General features: G+C 57.7%; 1 protein-coding gene across 5 annotated transcripts in view; it reads right to left on the reverse strand.

The window, feature by feature from the left end:
• Nucleotides 1-17537, reverse strand: part of NAV2 (neuron navigator 2) — an 830108-nt gene that overhangs the window by 135970 nt on the left and 676601 nt on the right. The window lies entirely within an intron of this gene.

Below are 17537 nucleotides of genomic sequence, written 5' to 3' on the forward strand. Positions count from 1 at the left end.
GGCCCCTGCCTACCGCACTCCGCCTGCCACCGCGGAGGAGGCGCGCCTGCTGCTTGCAGGCCCGGCGAGCGCCACGTGACGACCCGCCCTGGGCCCGCCCTCGCTCTTCGGAGCTGCCGCGCATGAGGCGCCCTTGCAGAGGCGCGCGCTAGACACGACGCCAGGCCCCTCCTGCTGTGCTCCTGCCCTCGTGGGGCGATGGGACGTTCTCACGGCCTGTGAGTCAATTTATGGGAACTTTGGTGGAAACATCTCGATCAGAATAAAATTGAAAAGCAACAAGCATTGGCACATGCAACAAGGCATCTCCATTCACATTGGCTCCCACAAGGCCGTGCATCATTATCCTTGCCGCCACAGCTGGTCCCTGGGGTCCTGTCCATCGCCACTGCTGACTCTTCCCGCGTCACGCCCTAAGGCGCCTCGAAACGCTGCGTGACCTGCGCCCCTGCCCTGCGCCTCACGCCGCCGCCATCCCGGAAAGCACCAGCAAGGCCAGAGTGACGCCTCGCCATGAACAACGGCGCTCCAGGAGCGGTCCAAGACGGGGCTGGCCAGCCCCCCCAGCCGGCTCTTCAGCAGCAGCCAGCTGCGCCCGCCGCTCAACCACAGGCTCAAGCACAGGCCGGAGCAGGCGCCCCTGCAGGTCCTCACGCACCCGCGCCCCATGCGCATCAGCACGCCGGCGTAGCACCCATACCGCCATTCAGCGAATCAGCAGACCCGGCAACGGCGGCCGTCCGCTGGAGAGCATGGGTCGGACGCCTCAATCTGTACTTCAGGGGCACAAGAGAAACCGACGGTACGGTGAAGAGGTCGCTCCTCATTCTCTATGGGGGTCAGGAGATCTATGACTTGTTCGAATCGCTCCCGAACACTGGAGCCGAGGACAACTATGACGCCGCAGTCGCGGCCCTCAACGCGCACTTTGACCCTCAGTTGAACAATGATTTTGAAAAATTCAAATTCAAGCGCGCATGGCAGCTGGACTCCGAGTCAGTCGACATGTACTACACTCGACTCCGACGGCTCGCGAGCACGTGTCCCTTCACCAACCCTCGCGACGAGATCAGGGACCAGATCATCGTCGGCTGCAAATCTAAGTTGCTGAGAAAGCTGATCCTCCGACAGCCGGGGATCACCTTAGACGAGATCCTCATCCTGGCAAGGTCGCACGAGTTGTCGGATGCCCGGGCGGAAGAGATGGAGGTCGCACTGCGCACCCCGGTGATCGCCCCGTCTGGGGCAAGGGCCCCGGCCATCAAGGAAGAGCGGGTGGAGGCGATCCGAAGAAGATTCCCGCCAGCAAGGCCGCGAGGTGGCCCGCCAAGGGACAGCCAGTGCGGGTACTGTGGTGTGGACCATCCTTCCACGGCCACGTGTGGTGCCAAAGGCAAGACGTGCCTCAAGTGTGGGCGCATGAATCACTTCGCTGCTGTCTGCCGGGGAGGGAAGTTCCGGGCAGCAGGCCCGCGCGCCAGAACTGTGACCCAACGGGTCCGACAACTGTCTCTTGACCAGGAGAGACCCCCTCCCGACACGGAGGCTCAAGACCGCCGGCCCAGATATGAGGACGACGAAGACGATGAGGTGTATGTCATCTCCTACGTGAGCCGGGCATCCACGAAAAGGCGACCGCCTCCAATGTGTTCCGTCTCAGTGGACGGGACGAGTGTCAACGCGCTGATAGACACAGGGGCGTCCGTGAACGTCATGGACTCGGACCAGTATGAGCGCATGTCCCCAAAGCCGACGCTGGCACCGTCCGCGGCACGCATCTACACCTATGGCGGGACAGAGCCCATGCCTCTTCGTGGAGTGATTCAAACCACAGTAGTCAACGGAGAATATTCGACTGTGACCAGGTTCCACATCACTGAGGGCAAGAAAGGCACCCTCCTGAGCTGCCACACAGCAGAGGATCTGGGACTGGTGTTTTTCGCCAACCAAGTACACCAGGCTCACGCTGACTTCATGCTAAAGGACTTCCCAGGACTGTTCAAAGGCCTAGGCAAGCTCAAGGGTAAAAAGTTTAAGCTACACATTGATGCGACGGTGAAACCTGTCGCTCTCAGACACCGGCGAGTACCGTTTAACCTTAGGCCCCAAGTTGAGGAAGAGCTTCGCAAGCTTGAGGAGTTGGGAGTGATCGAGAAAGTGTCGGGCCCGACACCCTGGGTCTCGCCCCTGGTGGTTGCCCCCAAGCCGAAGCAGCCGGGAGCCATACGTCTGTGCGTGGACATGAGGCTCCCCAACACCGCTGTCAAGCGCGAACGACACATCACCCCCACTATGGACGATATTATAGCTGACCTCAACGGGGCGAAATGGTTTTCCAAATTAGACCTCAACTCCGGATATCACCAGCTGGAGCTAGAGCCGGCTAGCAGGTACATCACCACGTTTTCGACGCACGTGGGGCTGCGTCGCTACACTCGGCTCAGTTTTGGGGTCTCGTCGGCCGCCGAGGTCTTCCAGAACGCCATTCGCGAGGTGCTCTCCGGACTAAAAGGGGTGATCAACCTGAGTGATGACATCCTAGTTTACTCAACGACCCTAGAGGAGCATCACGCCAACTTGAGGGCGACCCTGCAGAGACTCGCCGATAGCGGCCTCACCCTCCACCGCGCTAAATGTGCCTTCTATCAGGAGTCAGTGGACTTCTTTGGATATATCTTTACGAGGGAAGGCCTTAAAGTTGACCCGAAGAAGGCCGAAGCCATCAAAGCGGCCAGCACGCCCAGAAGTCAAACGGAAGTCCGCAGTTTTCTGGGCATGGCCACATACTGTGGCCGGTTTATCCCGAACCTGGCCGACTTAGCGGAGCCTCTCCGTGCCCTCACCCGTGCTGATCAGAAATGGGACTGGACTGCTGCTGCACACAAGGCGTTCCAGGCCGTCAAGGCCAGTCTGCTTGACAACACCGTCATGGCCTACTTCCAGCCACGGAGACGGACCGAGTTGATAGTCGATGCCAGCCCAGTGGGATTGGGAGCCGTGCTGCTGCAGGAGTACGGGCCGGAAGAGTGGAAGCCTGTCGCCTATGCCAGCAAGGCCCTGTCCGACACGGAGACCAGGTATGCCCAAATTGAAAGAGAGGCGCTGGCCATCAAATGGGCATGCCAGCACTTTCACCTCTATCTCTGTGGACAGGACTTCACGGTGGTCACAGACCATAAACCCCTGTTGCCCCTCTTCGCGGGAACATCCCGGCTTGCTCCCCCACGCATCGAGAGGTGGGCTGTCCAGCTGCAGGGTTACCGGTTCAAGGTGGTGTTCAGGCCAGGAGCACACAACCCTGCCGACTACTTGTCGCGTCATCCAGATGTCACACCCCCACCGGCCCTCGATGCTGAAGGAGATGAAGTGGAGGAGATAGTGCACATGGTCACCCTAGCGGCGTGCCCCGAAAACATGTCGCTCCAGGAAATTAGCGACGCCACCGCGACGGACGAGACCCTGGCGAAAGTTAGGGAGGCACTCGAAGGAAATCGCTGGGCCCATTTCCTTGATGGCGCTTCGTGCCTCCGGCCGGAGGTGCGTCATGCTAGGCAGCAGCTGTGGCAGATACGGAGTGAACTTAGCGTCGGAGATGAAGGGGTGGTGCTGCGTGGGCACCTCATCGTCATGCCCGAAAGTCTCCAGCAACGAGCCCTGAGCCTGGCTCACGTGGGACACCAAGGGATGGCAAAGACCAAGGCCCGCTTGAGGAGCAAGGTGTGGTTTCCCGCGATGGACAGCCAGGTGGAAGCCATGATACAGGCCTGCCACGCATGCACGATCACGGGCGGAGACCCTGCCCCAGCGCCCGTGCTCACGGAAGAAGCGCCCCAGGCCCCGTGGGCTCAACTCAGCATAGACTTTGGCAGCTTTCCAGACGGGCGGCACATGCTAGTGCTGGTAGACTCGTTTTCCAAATTCCCAGTTGTGGAAGTCATCGCATCCACTGCGTTCCCGCAGGTAAAGAAAGTCCTAAACCGAGTGTTTGCTACGATGGGGCTCCCTGAAGAAATCAAGTCCGATAATGGGCCCCCCTTTCAAGGGAGAGAGTTTCAGGCTTACTTGGAGGCTCTCCGGATCAAACATCGGAAAATCACACCCCTGTGGCCTCAAGCCAACGGGGAAGTCGAGAGGCTGATGCGGACATTAAACAGAGCGCTGCGGATTGCGGTGGATAACGGCGAAGACCCGGAGGCCGCCCTGGACGACTTCCTTGGAGCCTATCGGCAGACACCCCACTCAACGACAAAGTGTGCTCCCTCTCATGTTCTGTTCAAGCGAGCTCCAAGGGATGGCATTCCCACTGTCAACACGTGGGTGCCGGGAGAAAGGGACGCTGAGGCCATACAGGCCCGGCGACAGGCCACCAACATCAAAGCGAGCGCACATCGGCATGCCAAAGAACCAGCCCTCCGGCAGGGGGACACTGTCGTTGTCAAGGATCGCCATCCTGGGTGGAAGTTTCGGACTCCTTTTGAGCCAGAAGTATGGACAGTGGAGCGAGTGCAAGGGACTATGATTACAGCAAGGAGGAATGGCCAAACCGTGACGAGGAATGCCTCATGTTTCAAGAAAGTACTGGACAATGTCAATGTGCGTCAACGGACCGAGGGAATGGAACATGGAGACCAAGAAAGCATGGACTTTGATAATTGTTCTGATCCAACACCTACTCTGCCGCGAATGGCCGCCCCACCCAGGCCAGTGTCACCCGGCCCTGTGGTCGGGCGGAGTCAGCCAAGGGTCGAAGATGCGAGCGAGGGTCCGAGGACAACCCCGGCTGGGGTTGTCGAACTACCTCGGACCCAGGATCGTCGCTACAACCTGCGGCCCAATCCTAGGCCGAGTCAACGGTTGTTGGACTTTGCTTGTTTGTCTCCATGAGTAAGAGACTATGAATGTGCCTGCAGAAAGAGACTAAAATAAAGGAGGGATGTAGAGAGCCATCCGGGCTCTCACATACATTGTATCTTTGCACGCACGCACGCACACGCAACCTTGGGGCGGGCTCGCCCCTCGGTATAAATAAACAAGCGGAAGACCGCTCGGGGTCTTTCCGGCTGAGTGCAAGCAAGTGTTGGTGTAATTATTCAGTGCGCACATACACACGTGGTAGGCCCAGCCTCACCACTCTACAGGCTGGAGAGGTGTGAGCGCCGCCTCTGCTGCCAGCGAGGGAGCGCTGCACCGGCACAGGAGAGGCAGAAGTGCGCAGGTTAGGGGATCTCTAAACTCCACTGCGGACCGAAGACACCAGCCACGCTCCACGCACCGACCACACCACACAGAGGCCGCTGTGATCACACGTGTCCCGGGAGGAATTTTACACCAGCAGAATATGCAAACACTCAAGTCACGCAAAGAAACTCCGGGGAGGCCAGTTCGCCCTCCACCGATCTCTCCTGCACCATCAATGCCTCTGGCCCAGGTCAGACCCCAGCCTGCTCCAGGGGCTTCAGAAGATGGTCAGGGGGGCAAAGGCCCCTCATATTGTCAGAAGGCGCAACAGCAAATCGTTTGTACTCACTAAAAGATTTACAGCGACAGGCACGGCCAAGTCCTACCCTTTATCCAACACAACAATGCATTCTGGGGCATGTAGTTTCAGTTGAGCATTGCAAGTAGAGCTTCACAAGTTCCAGCATGCAAAGGCTGATGGTTGAAATGACAAACAGCTGAAGTTACCACATGGCGAGGGTGAATCGGGGATGCATTTTCACTCATTCCAGTCTCTTTAGCCTCCAACACTAAGAACAGTGAGAATGTTAAGCGCATTGGCAATAAAAGGAACATTCTACCTATATATCCCAAAATACCAGTACTGTTGGATAAAAAAAAAAAAATCTGGAATGGTCGAAGAGATCAAACAGGAGGTGCTGCCATATTTCTAGTTTTCATTCAGTGTGCCTTCATTTGTCCTCATACAGCCCAACAGGTTCAGCAGTTACTGCAGAGCTGGAGTTCCCCAACTCCACCCTCCCCGAGTAGTTCACCCGCCCCAGGGTTGTCTGTGCATTGTGGTACTTGCAGTCCTGTTTATTCCACAGCAAACTTAGTCCTGCAAGCTCCAGAATGCAAAATGTAAATGTAAATGTAAATGTAAATGAAAACCTGGACTGGATGAGCTGCACACGCATGGAGTGGGGACACCTGAGAGCGCTGTCCCACTCCCTGGACACTTCACCACCAGGCCTTCTCTTCAAAAGGTCCACCTGCTTGTTTTTCCAGATGTTTAGGCAGCCATATGCTAGATGTCAGGGGCATCTCAACTACTGTGACACTAATCTTTTCATCCTGCATTTGTAGTCCTGAATTTATGTAAGAAAATATAGCTACGAGTACCAAAATGCCAAAAAACAACAGCAGCACTTGGAGTACTTCATACAAATAAGGCAGAGCAGCACGAGGTTTCATACACCATAAAAATCATTTTGGGGGAGGGGGGGGAAATCAGGAGTTACTGGTTGGACAAGGGCCCGGGCATCAGTAGAAACTATGACTAACTATGACCTGCCATGCGGTGCCAACAGGTATAATATCTTCTCAGGGCTTACCCTTTCTGCTAACACCTTTCCTGCTAAAGTGATTTGCATTCTGGAACTTGTAGTTTTGCATTTGATATCACAACTGAGTTTCTGAGTCACAGCATGGGAAGTGCTGATGGATAAAATGGTCCCAGAATGTACCACTGAAGCAGGTAGAATGTTAAGTGCACTTCAACCCACAAGGGTATCCTGGCGCTGGGCAAATGTGTGTGGCTACTGCTGCCTTGGTTAACAAAATCCAGGGCTTTAGCTTCCTGCGGAATTAAAGAGAGAAGGCTCTGAGGTGGAGTGGAAGGGCGTTCCACTCTTTCGGGCGATATAAGAGAACACCCGTCCTCCGATCCAGTTGTGTGTATGTGTGGGATGGTTGAGAGTAGGAGTCATGTGGAATGGAGGTGTCTGGGTGGTTGGTGGAAGAATATGCGACTGTTCAGGTAGGTGGGGCTTCAGTTGTGTAGTGCCTTGCATGTATGTGAGGAGATTGAAATGAGTGTGTTTGTGTATCGTGAGACAGTGGAGCTCCCTGTGGTGGATGAAAAACACTTGGGTTTATGCCCTTGACCCAAAATCTTACCTATTCAGAATATTTTATGCAAAGACCACTCAAGTTTCCAGGGCCCATGCCGGTGCCTGTGAACTGAGCTCTCCCGAAGGCCCGCGCCGGTGAACTGAGCTCTCCCGAGGGCCCGCGCCGGTGTCTGTGAACTGAGCTCTCCAGAGGGCCCGCGCCGGTGCCTGTGAACTGAGCTCTCCCAAGGGCCCGCGCCGGTGCCTGTGAACTGAGCTCTCCAGAGGGCCCACGCTGGTGTCTATGAACTGAGCTCTCCAGAGGGCCCGCGCTGGTGCCTGTGAACTGAGCTCTCCAGAGGGCTCGAGCTGGTGCCTGTGAACTGAGCTCTCCAGAGGGCCCGCGCCGGTGCCTGTGAACTGAGCTCTCCCAAGGGCCCGCGCTGGTGCCTGTGAACTGAGCTCTCCAGAGGGCCCACGCTGGTGTCTATGAACTGAGCTCTCCAGAGGGCCCGCGCTGGTGCCTGTGAACTGAGCTCTCCAGAGGGCTCGAGCTGGTGCCTGTGAACTGAGCTCTCCAGAGGGCCCGCGCCGGTGCCTGTGAACTGAGCTCTCCAGAGGGCCCGCGCCGGTGCCTGTGAACTGAGCTCTCCAGAGGGCCCGCGCCGGTGCCTATGAACTGAGCTCTCCAGAGGGCCCGCGCTGGTGCCTGTGCTCTGAGCTCTCCAGAGGGCCCGCGCTTTTGCCTGTGAACTGAGCTCTCCCGAGGGCCCGCGCCGGTGCCTGTGAACTGAGCTCTCCAGAGGGCCCACGCTGGTGTCTATGAACTGAGCTCTCCAGAGGGCCCACGCTGGTGTCTATGAACTGAGCTCTCCAGAGGGCCCGCGCTGGTGCCTGTGAACTGAGCTCTCCAGAGGGCCCGAGCTGGTGCCTGTGAACTGAGCTCTCCCGAGGGCCCGCGCTGGTGCCTGTGAACTGAGCTCTCCAGAGGGCCCGAGCTGGTGCCTGTGAACTGAGCTCTCCAGAGGGTCCGCGCTGGTGCCTGTGAACTGAGCTCTCCAGAGGGCCCGAGCTGGTGTCTATGAACTGAGCTCTCCAGAGGGCCCGAGCTGGTGTCTGTGAACTGAGCTCTCCAGAGGGCCCGCGCTGGTGCCTGTGAACTGAGCTCTCCAGAGGGCCCGCGCTGGTGCCTGTGAACTGAGCTCTCCAGAGGGCCCGAACTGGTGCCTGTGAACTGAGCTCTCCAGAGGGCCCGCGCTGGTGCCTGTGCACTGAGCTCTCCAGAGGGCCCGCGTCGGTGCCTGTGAACTGAGCTGTCCAGAGGGCCCGAGCTGGTGCCTGTGAACTGAGCTCTCCAGAGGGTCCGCGCTGGTGCCTGTGAACTGAGCTCTCCAGAGGGCCTGCGCTGGTGCCTGTGAACTGAGCTCTCCCGAGGGCCCGCGCCGGTGCCTGTGAACTGAGCTCTCCAGAGGGCCCACGCTGGTGTCTATGAACTGAGCTCTCCAGAGGGCCCACGCTGGTGTCTATGAACTGAGCTCTCCAGAGGGCCCGCGCTGGTGCCTGTGAACTGAGCTCTCCAGAGGGCCCGAGCTGGTGCCTGTGAACTGAGCTCTCCCGAGGGCCCGCGCTGGTGCCTGTGAACTGAGCTCTCCAGAGGGCCCGAGCTGGTGCCTGTGAACTGAGCTCTCCAGAGGGTCCGCGCTGGTGCCTGTGAACTGAGCTCTCCAGAGGACCTGCGCTGGTGCCTGTGAACTGAGCTCTCCCGAGGGCCCGCGCCGGTGCCTGTGAACTGAGCTCTCCAGAGGGCCCACGCTGGTGTCTATGAACTGAGCTCTCCAGAGGGCCCGCGCTGGTGCCTGTGAACTGAGCTCTCCAGAGGGCCCAAGCTGGTGCCTGTGAACTGAGCCCTTGAGGGCCCGCGCCGGTGCCTGTGAACTGAGCTCTCCAGAGGGCCCACGCTGGTGTCTATGAACTGAGCTCTCCAGAGGGCCCGAGCTGGTGTCTATGAACTGAGCTCTCCAGAGGGCCCGAGCTGGTGTCTATGAACTGAGCTCTCCAGAGGGCCCGCGCTGGTGCCTGTGAACTGAGCTCTCCAGAGGGACCGCGCAGGTGCCTGTGAACTGAGCTCTCCAGAGGGCCCGCGCCGGTGCCTGTGCTCTGAGCTCTCCAGAGGGCCCGCGCTGGTGCCTGTGAACTGAGCTCTCCCGAGGGCCCGCGCCGGTGCCTGTGAACTGAGCTCTCCAGAGGGCCCACGCTGGTGTCTATGAACTGAGCTCTCCAGAGGGCCCGAGCTGGTGTCTATGAACTGAGCTCTCCAGAGGGCCCGAGCTGGTGTCTATGAACTGAGCTCTCCAGAGGGCCCGCGCTGGTGCCTGTGAACTGAGCTCTCCAGAGGGCCCGAGCTGGTGCCTGTGAACTGAGCTCTCCAGAGGGACCGCGCAGGTGCCTGTGAACTGAGCTCTCCAGAGGGACCGCACCGGTGCCTGTGAACTGAGCTCTCCAGAGGGCCCGCGCCGGTGCCTATGAACTGAGCTCTCCAGAGGGCCCGCGCTGGTGCCTGTGCTCTGAGCTCTCCAGAGGGCCCACGCTGGTGCCTGTGAACTGAGCTCTCCAGAGGGCCCGAGCTGGTGCCTGTGAACTGAGCTCTCCAGAGGGCCCGAGCTGGTGCCTGTGAACTGAGCTCTCCAGAGGGCCCGAGCTGGTGCCTGTGAACTGAGCTCTCCAGAGGGCCCGCGCTGGTGCCTGTGAACTGAGCTCTCCAGAGGGCCCGAGCTGGTGCCTGTGAACTGAGCTCTCCAGAGGGCCCGCGCTGGTGCCTGTGCTCTGAGCTCTCCAGAGGGCCCGAGCTGGTGCCTGTGAACTGAGCTCTCCAGAGGGCCCGAGCTGGTGCCTGTGCTCTGAGCTCTCCAGAGGGCCCGCGCTGGTGCCTGTGAACTGAGCTCTCCAGAGGGCCCGAGCTGGTGCCTGTGAACTCAGCTCTCCAGAGGGCCCGAGCTGGTGCCTGTGAACTGAGCTCTCCAGAGGGCCCGCGCTGGTGCCTGTGCTCTGAGCTCTCCCGAGGGCCCGCGCCGGTGCCTGTGAACTGAGCTCTCCAGAGGGCCCGAGCTGGTGCCTGTGAACTGAGCTCTCCAGAGGGCCCGCGCTGGTGCCTGTGAACTGAGCTCTCCAGAGGGCTCATGCCGGTGCCTGTGAACTGAGCTCTCCAGAGGGCCCGCGCCGGTGCCTGTGAACTGAGCTCTCCAGAGGGCCCGCGCCGGTGCCTGTGAACTGAGCTCTCCAGAGGGCCCGCGCCGGTGCCTATGAACTGAGCTCTCCAGAGGGCCCGCGCTGGTGCCTGTGCACTGAGCTCTCCAGAGGGCCCGCGCTGGTGCCTGTGCTCTGAGCTCTAGAGGGCCCGCGCTGGTGCCTGTGCTCTAGAGGGCCCACGCTGGTGCCTGTGAACTGAGCTCTCCAGAGGGCTCATGCCGGTGCCTGTGAACTGAGCTCTCCAGAGGGCCCGCGCCGGTGCCTATGAACTGAGCTCTCCAGAGGGACCGCGCAGGTGCCTGTGAACTGAGCTCTCCAGAGGGCCCGCGCTGGTGCCTGTGCTCTGAGCTCTAGAGGGCCCGCGCTGGTGCCTGTGAACTGAGCTCTCCAGAGGACCCGAGCTGGTGCCTGTGAACTGAGCTCTCCCGAGGGCCCACGCCAGTGCCTGTGAACTAAGCTCTCTAGAGAGCCCGCGCTGGTGCCTGTGAAATGAGCTCTCCAGAGGGCCCGCGCTGGTGCCTGTGCTCGGAGCTCTAGAGGGCCCACGCTGGTGCCTGTGAACTGAGCTCTCCAGAGGGCCTGAGCTGGTGCCTGTGAACTGAGCTCTCCAGAGGGCCCGCACCGGTGCCTGTGAACTGAGCTCTCCAGAGGGCCCGAGCTGGTGCCTGTGAACTGAGCTCTCCAGAGGGCCCGAGCTGGTGCCTGTGAACTGAGCTCTCCAGAGGGCCCGAGCTGGTGCCTGTGAACTGAGCTCTCCAGAGGGCCCGCGCTGGTGCCTGTGAACTGAGCTCTCCAGAGGGCCCGAGCTGGTGCCTGTGAACTGAGCTCTCCAGAGGGCCCGCGCTGGTGCCTGTGCTCTGAGCTCTCCAGAGGGCCCGAGCTGGTGCCTGTGAACTGAGCTCTCCAGAGGGCCCGAGCTGGTGCCTGTGCTCTGAGCTCTCCAGAGGGCCCGCGCTGGTGCCTGTGAACTGAGCTCTCCAGAGGGCCCGAGCTGGTGCCTGTGAACTCAGCTCTCCAGAGGGCCCGAGCTGGTGCCTGTGAACTGAGCTCTCCAGAGGGCCCGCGCTGGTGCCTGTGCTCTGAGCTCTCCCGAGGGCCCGCGCCGGTGCCTGTGAACTGAGCTCTCCAGAGGGCCCGAGCTGGTGCCTGTGAACTGAGCTCTCCAGAGGGCCCGCGCTGGTGCCTGTGAACTGAGCTCTCCAGAGGGCTCATGCCGGTGCCTGTGAACTGAGCTCTCCAGAGGGCCCGCGCCGGTGCCTGTGAACTGAGCTCTCCAGAGGGCCCGCGCCGGTGCCTGTGAACTGAGCTCTCCAGAGGGCCCGCGCCGGTGCCTATGAACTGAGCTCTCCAGAGGGCCCGCGCTGGTGCCTGTGCACTGAGCTCTCCAGAGGGCCCGCGCTGGTGCCTGTGCTCTGAGCTCTAGAGGGCCCGCGCTGGTGCCTGTGCTCTGAGCTCTAGAGGGCCCACGCTGGTGCCTGTGAACTGAGCTCTCCAGAGGGCTCATGCCGGTGCCTGTGAACTGAGCTCTCCAGAGGGCCCGCGCCGGTGCCTATGAACTGAGCTCTCCAGAGGGACCGCGCAGGTGCCTGTGAACTGAGCTCTCCAGAGGGCCCGCGCTGGTGCCTGTGCTCTGAGCTCTAGAGGGCCCGCGCTGGTGCCTGTGAACTGAGCTCTCCAGAGGACCCGAGCTGGTGCCTGTGAACTGAGCTCTCCCGAGGGCCCACGCCAGTGCCTGTGAACTAAGCTCTCTAGAGGGCCCGCGCTGGTGCCTGTGAAATGAGCTCTCCAGAGGGCCCGCGCTGGTGCCTGTGCTCGGAGCTCTAGAGGGCCCACGCTGGTGCCTGTGAACTGAGCTCTCCAGAGGGCCTGAGCTGGTGCCTGTGAACTGAGCTCTCCAGAGGGCCCGCACCGGTGCCTGTGAACTGAGCTCTCCAGAGGGCCCGCGCTGGTGCCTGTGAACTGAGCTCTCCAGAGGGCCCGCGCCGGTGCCTGTGAACTGAGCTCTCCAGAGGGCCCGCGCTGGTGTCTATGAACTGAGCTCTCCAGAGGGCCCGCGCCGGTGCCTGTGAACTGAGCTCTCCAGAGGGCCTGCGCTGGTGCCTGTGAACTGAGCTCTCCAGAGGACTTGCGCTGGTGCCTGTGAACTGAGCTCTCCAGAGGGCCCGCGCTGGTGCCTATGAACTGAGCTGTTGAGGGCCTGTGCTGGTGCCTGTGAACTGAGCTCTCCAGAGGCCCCGAGCTGGTGCCTGTGAACTGAGCTTTCCAGAGGGTCCGCGCTGGTGCCTGTGAACTGAGCTCTCCAGAGGGCCCGCGCTGGTGCCTGTGAACTGAGCTCTCCAGAGGGCCCGCGCCGGTGCCTGTGAACTGAGCTCTCCAGAGGGCCCGCGCCGGTGCCTGTGAACTGAGCTCTCCAGAGGGCCCGCGCCGGTGCCTGTGAACTGAGCTCTCCCGAGGGCCCGCGCTGGTGCCTGTGAACTGAGCTCTCCAGACGGCCCACGCTGGTGTCTATGAACTGAGCTCTCCAGAGGGCCCGCGCTGGTGCCTGTGAACTGAGCTCTCCAGAGGGCCCGAGCTGGTGCCTGTGCTCTGAGCTCTCCAGAGGGCCCGCGCTGGTGCCTGTGCTCTGAGCTCTCCAGAGGGCCCGCGCTGGTGCCTGTGAACTGAGCTCTCCAGAGGGCCCGAGCTGGTGCCTGTGAACTGAGCTCTCTAGAGGGCTTGCGCCGGTGCCTATGAACTGAGCTCTCCAGAGGACCTGCGCCGGTGCCTGTGAACTGAGCTCTCCAGAGGACCCGCGCTGGTGCCTGTGAACTGAGCTCTCTAGAGGGCCCGAGCTGGTGCCTGTGAACTGAGCTCTCCAGAGGGCCCGAGCTGGTGCCTGTGAACTGAGCTCTCCAGAGGGCCCGCGCCGGTGCCTGTTAACGGAGCTCTCCAGAGGGCCCGTGCTGGTGCCTGTGAACTGAGCTCTCCAGAGGGCCCGCGCTGGTGCCTGTGAACGGAGCTCTCCCGAGGGCCCACGCCAGTGCCTGTGAACTGAGCTCTGCAGAGGGCCCACACCAGTGCCTGTGAACTGAGCTCTCCAGAGGGCCCGCGCCGGTGCCTGTGAACTGAGCTCTCGAGGGCCCGAGCTGGTGCCTGTGCTCTGAGCTCTCCAGAGGGCCCTGCCGGTGCCTGTGATCTGAGCTCTGACAATCCCCTCATAGCAGAGCCAGAGGTTCTGAAACATGCGCAGCTCTTTTGAGAAACCTATTTGTTCAGCTTTTTATCATTTCACACAAAGAAGTCTGCGAACCCTCCATCGACAGTGGTCCGAGTGATGGAAAGATGTCTCTGATCTGTGCAGTCGTGAAGCCAGCTCAGCTCTTGTTTGGATAGGGGCCGCGTGTAAATTACACACTGTTATTACTTATGCAGGCGAGCGCCGTGGGGTCGTGTGTCTAGTGAGTGGCAGAACATCCAAATATTATTGTCTCTCTTGGGGAAAACCGTCCAGCACCCATCTCTGTCCCCTGTGTGAGAGAGGCGGCCTCTTTCCTTCTGTGAAACCCTAGCAGGTGGAAGGCCAGGAAATCTGATTTACTGGAGCGCTCCCTCACCCGAGACAGCCTTCAAGGCAGCCTCAGGGAAGGGAAGATGGTACTGACAACCAAAGCTTGTGGTGACTCCTGGCTGTTTTAAGGCTGTCTTCTCTGGCTTAACACTTGTACGGGTATTCCTAAGTACGCATCTGTGTCGTGCGAACTCACGAAATTACACTGGTTGCCAGTGCAGAAGCGGATTGCTTTTAAGGCCTTGTGTTTGGTTTTTAAGGCCCTCCAAGGCTCGGGACCGGCCTGTCTGAAAGATCATTTTCAATGGTATAACCCCCTCAGACAGTTAAGATTATCGAGTTCGCGACTGGTCACAGTCCCTCGCATAAGGAAAGCGCGATGGGGGGGGGGGGGTAGGAGTTTTGTGTTGGGGGCCACAAAGGCTTGGAACGCCTTACCCTTTGCCTTAAGAAACACTTCTGATCTTATGACCTTCAGGAAAGGCATTAAGACTTGGTTGTTTACACAGTAATCTCGTTGGTTCATTCCCTTTTGGAGCATTTCATTAGCGCCAGGACACCTCCAGGTAACAGTGCGCTCTCTAAATGTAAAAAATAAATAAATAAATTAAGCCGAAAACTGTCAGTAAATCTCATTCAAAGCTCTCTGCAACACCTATCGGGCGATCCACGGGTCATGATCTTTTTTTTTAAAGTCCGAACTGAAGCTCACATTTAAGAAAGGCTCCAAGAAGAAGCCATCTTGGGGAAGGTCCTTCTCACTACAGACCTCCAGGCCCTGAGATGCCCTCATGAAGAAAGGAAGGACCATCAGTTAGGAATCTGAAGGCAGTAAAGACTTGTCAGTTTCCATTATAACTATTTTAATTGGGCTCAAGTTCCAAGACCTAAGCGTTGTACATGCAAATGGTGACCCTCCCTCCTGTTTGCGTCATAACTCGTGCGTCATTGTGCTGGGATACAACTGGCCCGCCTCAGGTCCTCATGCATTTTATTGATTTTGAAAATTTTACAGAGCGCGAACTAGACCCTTTTGGAAATCAGAGCGCTTTACAGGCAGTGATGAAGAGTTATACAACAAAATAGAGCGAGGTCGAAACTAATATACATGTACATAATGTGCAAACATTCAGCAAACCAAATGAGGTAGATCAGATATGAGTAACATATTGTGCAAAATAAACAAAGAGAAGGGTGCGGTCGAGAGGGCATCTGTGCAAAGGTAGGTTGTCCGTTTGCATCCATACACTAAAAGAACTACCAGTAGGGGTAGTGGAAAAGTCATGGTATCCTTAGGTGAGGATCATGTGATTTTTTCCATGAGAATCGCCTTTACTTCCTTTTTGAAACATGCAGTAGATGTGATAAGTCTGGTTTCTGGGGGTAGTGCGTTCCAGATCCTAGGAGCCATTCCTGAGAAGGAGCGTTTATAAGTTTTCGTCTTCTTGAATCTGAGAGGCTTCAGTAATAGGTTTTCTGCACTTCTTGTGGATCTATTACCCCCAGAGACAGTGAGTTTCTGAGAAAAATAGCTGGGAGTCTTATGGTGAATGGCTCTGTGAGTCATTCAGGCTATTTTTAGGTGAATTCTGACTTCCCATGGTAGCCAGTTCAAGGCTTTTAAGTCGGGGGAGATGTGGGACCTTTTTTCCGAGCCCATGATGAGTCTGGCTGCAGCACTGATGGTGGTTCTTAGTGGTGCTGTTGATGCTTTGGGGAGGCCGCAAAGAGAGACACTTCCATACTCAACCCTGGGGATAACTAGAGCATGAACTGCTGTCTAGAAGTCATTTTTTGGTAGGAAGGGTTTCAGCTTCCTTGGAATATTAATCTGGAAATTTGCTCCCTTTGTTGCGTTGCCAATGTGTTTATGCATGTTGAGGTTGCAGTCAAGGGTTATACCCAATGATTTTGCTGAGTCAATGATTGTTGGTTGAACGTTGAATGCCGTGAGGTGTTTGAACCAGTCCTGGAGGAGGGCTATTTTGGAGGGTGGAGCTATAAGTAGAAATTCAGTTTTGAGTGCATTTAGCTTGAGATGGTTCTCAGCTAGCCATGATTGGGTGTTCAGCAGCATTTTGTTAAGTAGACCTTTCATCCAAGGCGCATCAGTAATATGAGGTCCGTTGAGCTCTGCAGACATGTTGGTTATTCCCATAACCGCGAAGCCCCGACAAGAAACTCTACATACTAAACACGTTTTTTAATTAACATATTTTTGCTGCTCCAAACACACCCTTTTTTTAAGTGAATGCGCTGGGCGAGATTTATGTAACAGTAATTTATTTTAATTTAATAAAAACATCACAGTGGATGTTTACACCTCACATTCTTTACTTTCCCATAACACTCCCAGAACACTTCCATTTTTCAATTAGTACAATTAGCATGAGTGGGAGGAAACGGAGGAAGAGACCAGCATCCCATCATTTCATCAGAGCGTGGGACAAGCAGGCGGTTGGTTCCCTGAGACTTGTTTCGCAGAAGGTGTGGGTCTAGGCCATTCCCAGCCCTTGGAGAGATCAAAGAGCTTTAAAGGGCATCTCTCTGTGACTGGAGCCAGGGTACAGCTTGCAAAGCTGGCAAGAATCCATCATGAAGAGGTGCACTTCTGCAGGTGAGTTTTGCATCCTTTGTTGCCCATACAGGATACAAGTAGAAGGACAGAGGTAAAGTCTGTGGGCATCGCCCAGCTTGGAGAGCAGGACAGCCATGACTGATGGAAGGTGATGCGTGAGTTCAAGACACTGAGCAATCTTACTGAAAAGTCTCTGCATGTGGAGAACAGAGGGGAGCCAATGCTTGCACCTGCGTGCCAAGGATAAGTGAGAGGTCAATATAGCACCTAAATGTCTGAACCTACCCATTGGTGTATGCGAGACTACCAGGCCCTAAGGCCTAGAGTGGGACCTGTAGAGTGCTCCTGGTCGAGCAGATCAAGATGTGTTTTCAAGGAGTTCGGTCGAAGCTTGTTCCGACTCTCCAATTCTTAATTCCTTGGAGGCAAAGTCCTAGGGGTTGGTACTGGTGTAGGTAAATTTTTTCAGTTTTAGAACGGGTTGGAGGTCATCCGCAGTCGTATGTCAGGTTGCAGGAGATGATTAGGACAAGTAAAGGCTGAGATGGGCATTGCAGACGCGTGGTATTTGGATAACACACGCCTAGCCGAAAACCGCGGAGGCATCAACGAGCAGCGCCGACCTCTGCTCCTGGATGGACATATACTGGAGGGACTGGTTATGTCCTTGAGACAAAGGAGGCGATTCATACTAAAGGCCTTATTACATGTTTGGCAGTCCTCCTGTCGGCACGCCACCGCTGCGCCGAAAGGAGGACCGCAAAACCCGCTGAGAGCCCACCTGCTGAATTACAATTGTAATCTATGGCGGTCAGGCGGTGCAGCGGCGGTCTCATGGCGGCAGCTGTGTGAGGATCACAGGCCAGCCTTAACTGCAGTAGCCACCATGACAGCACCTATAACACGTTCCTGCACAGTGTGGCATGCAAGAACGGGGTGCAATTGGCTCACCACCATGAAAAGGCAACTCGTAATATGCTCAGCAGTGAAGGCAGCGGCACTGCCAGCATTTTCAGGCCAGTTTCAGACAGTCAGCCCAGCAGGGTCCTTGATCCCGGTGGAGCCGGACGTCCCGTGGCAATCCGATGACCACACTCAGAATACTGCGGGCAGA

This window comes from Lissotriton helveticus, chromosome 3_2 (genome assembly GCF_964261635.1).
Source record: "Lissotriton helveticus chromosome 3_2, aLisHel1.1, whole genome shotgun sequence".
Taxonomy (NCBI): domain Eukaryota; kingdom Metazoa; phylum Chordata; class Amphibia; order Caudata; family Salamandridae; genus Lissotriton; species Lissotriton helveticus.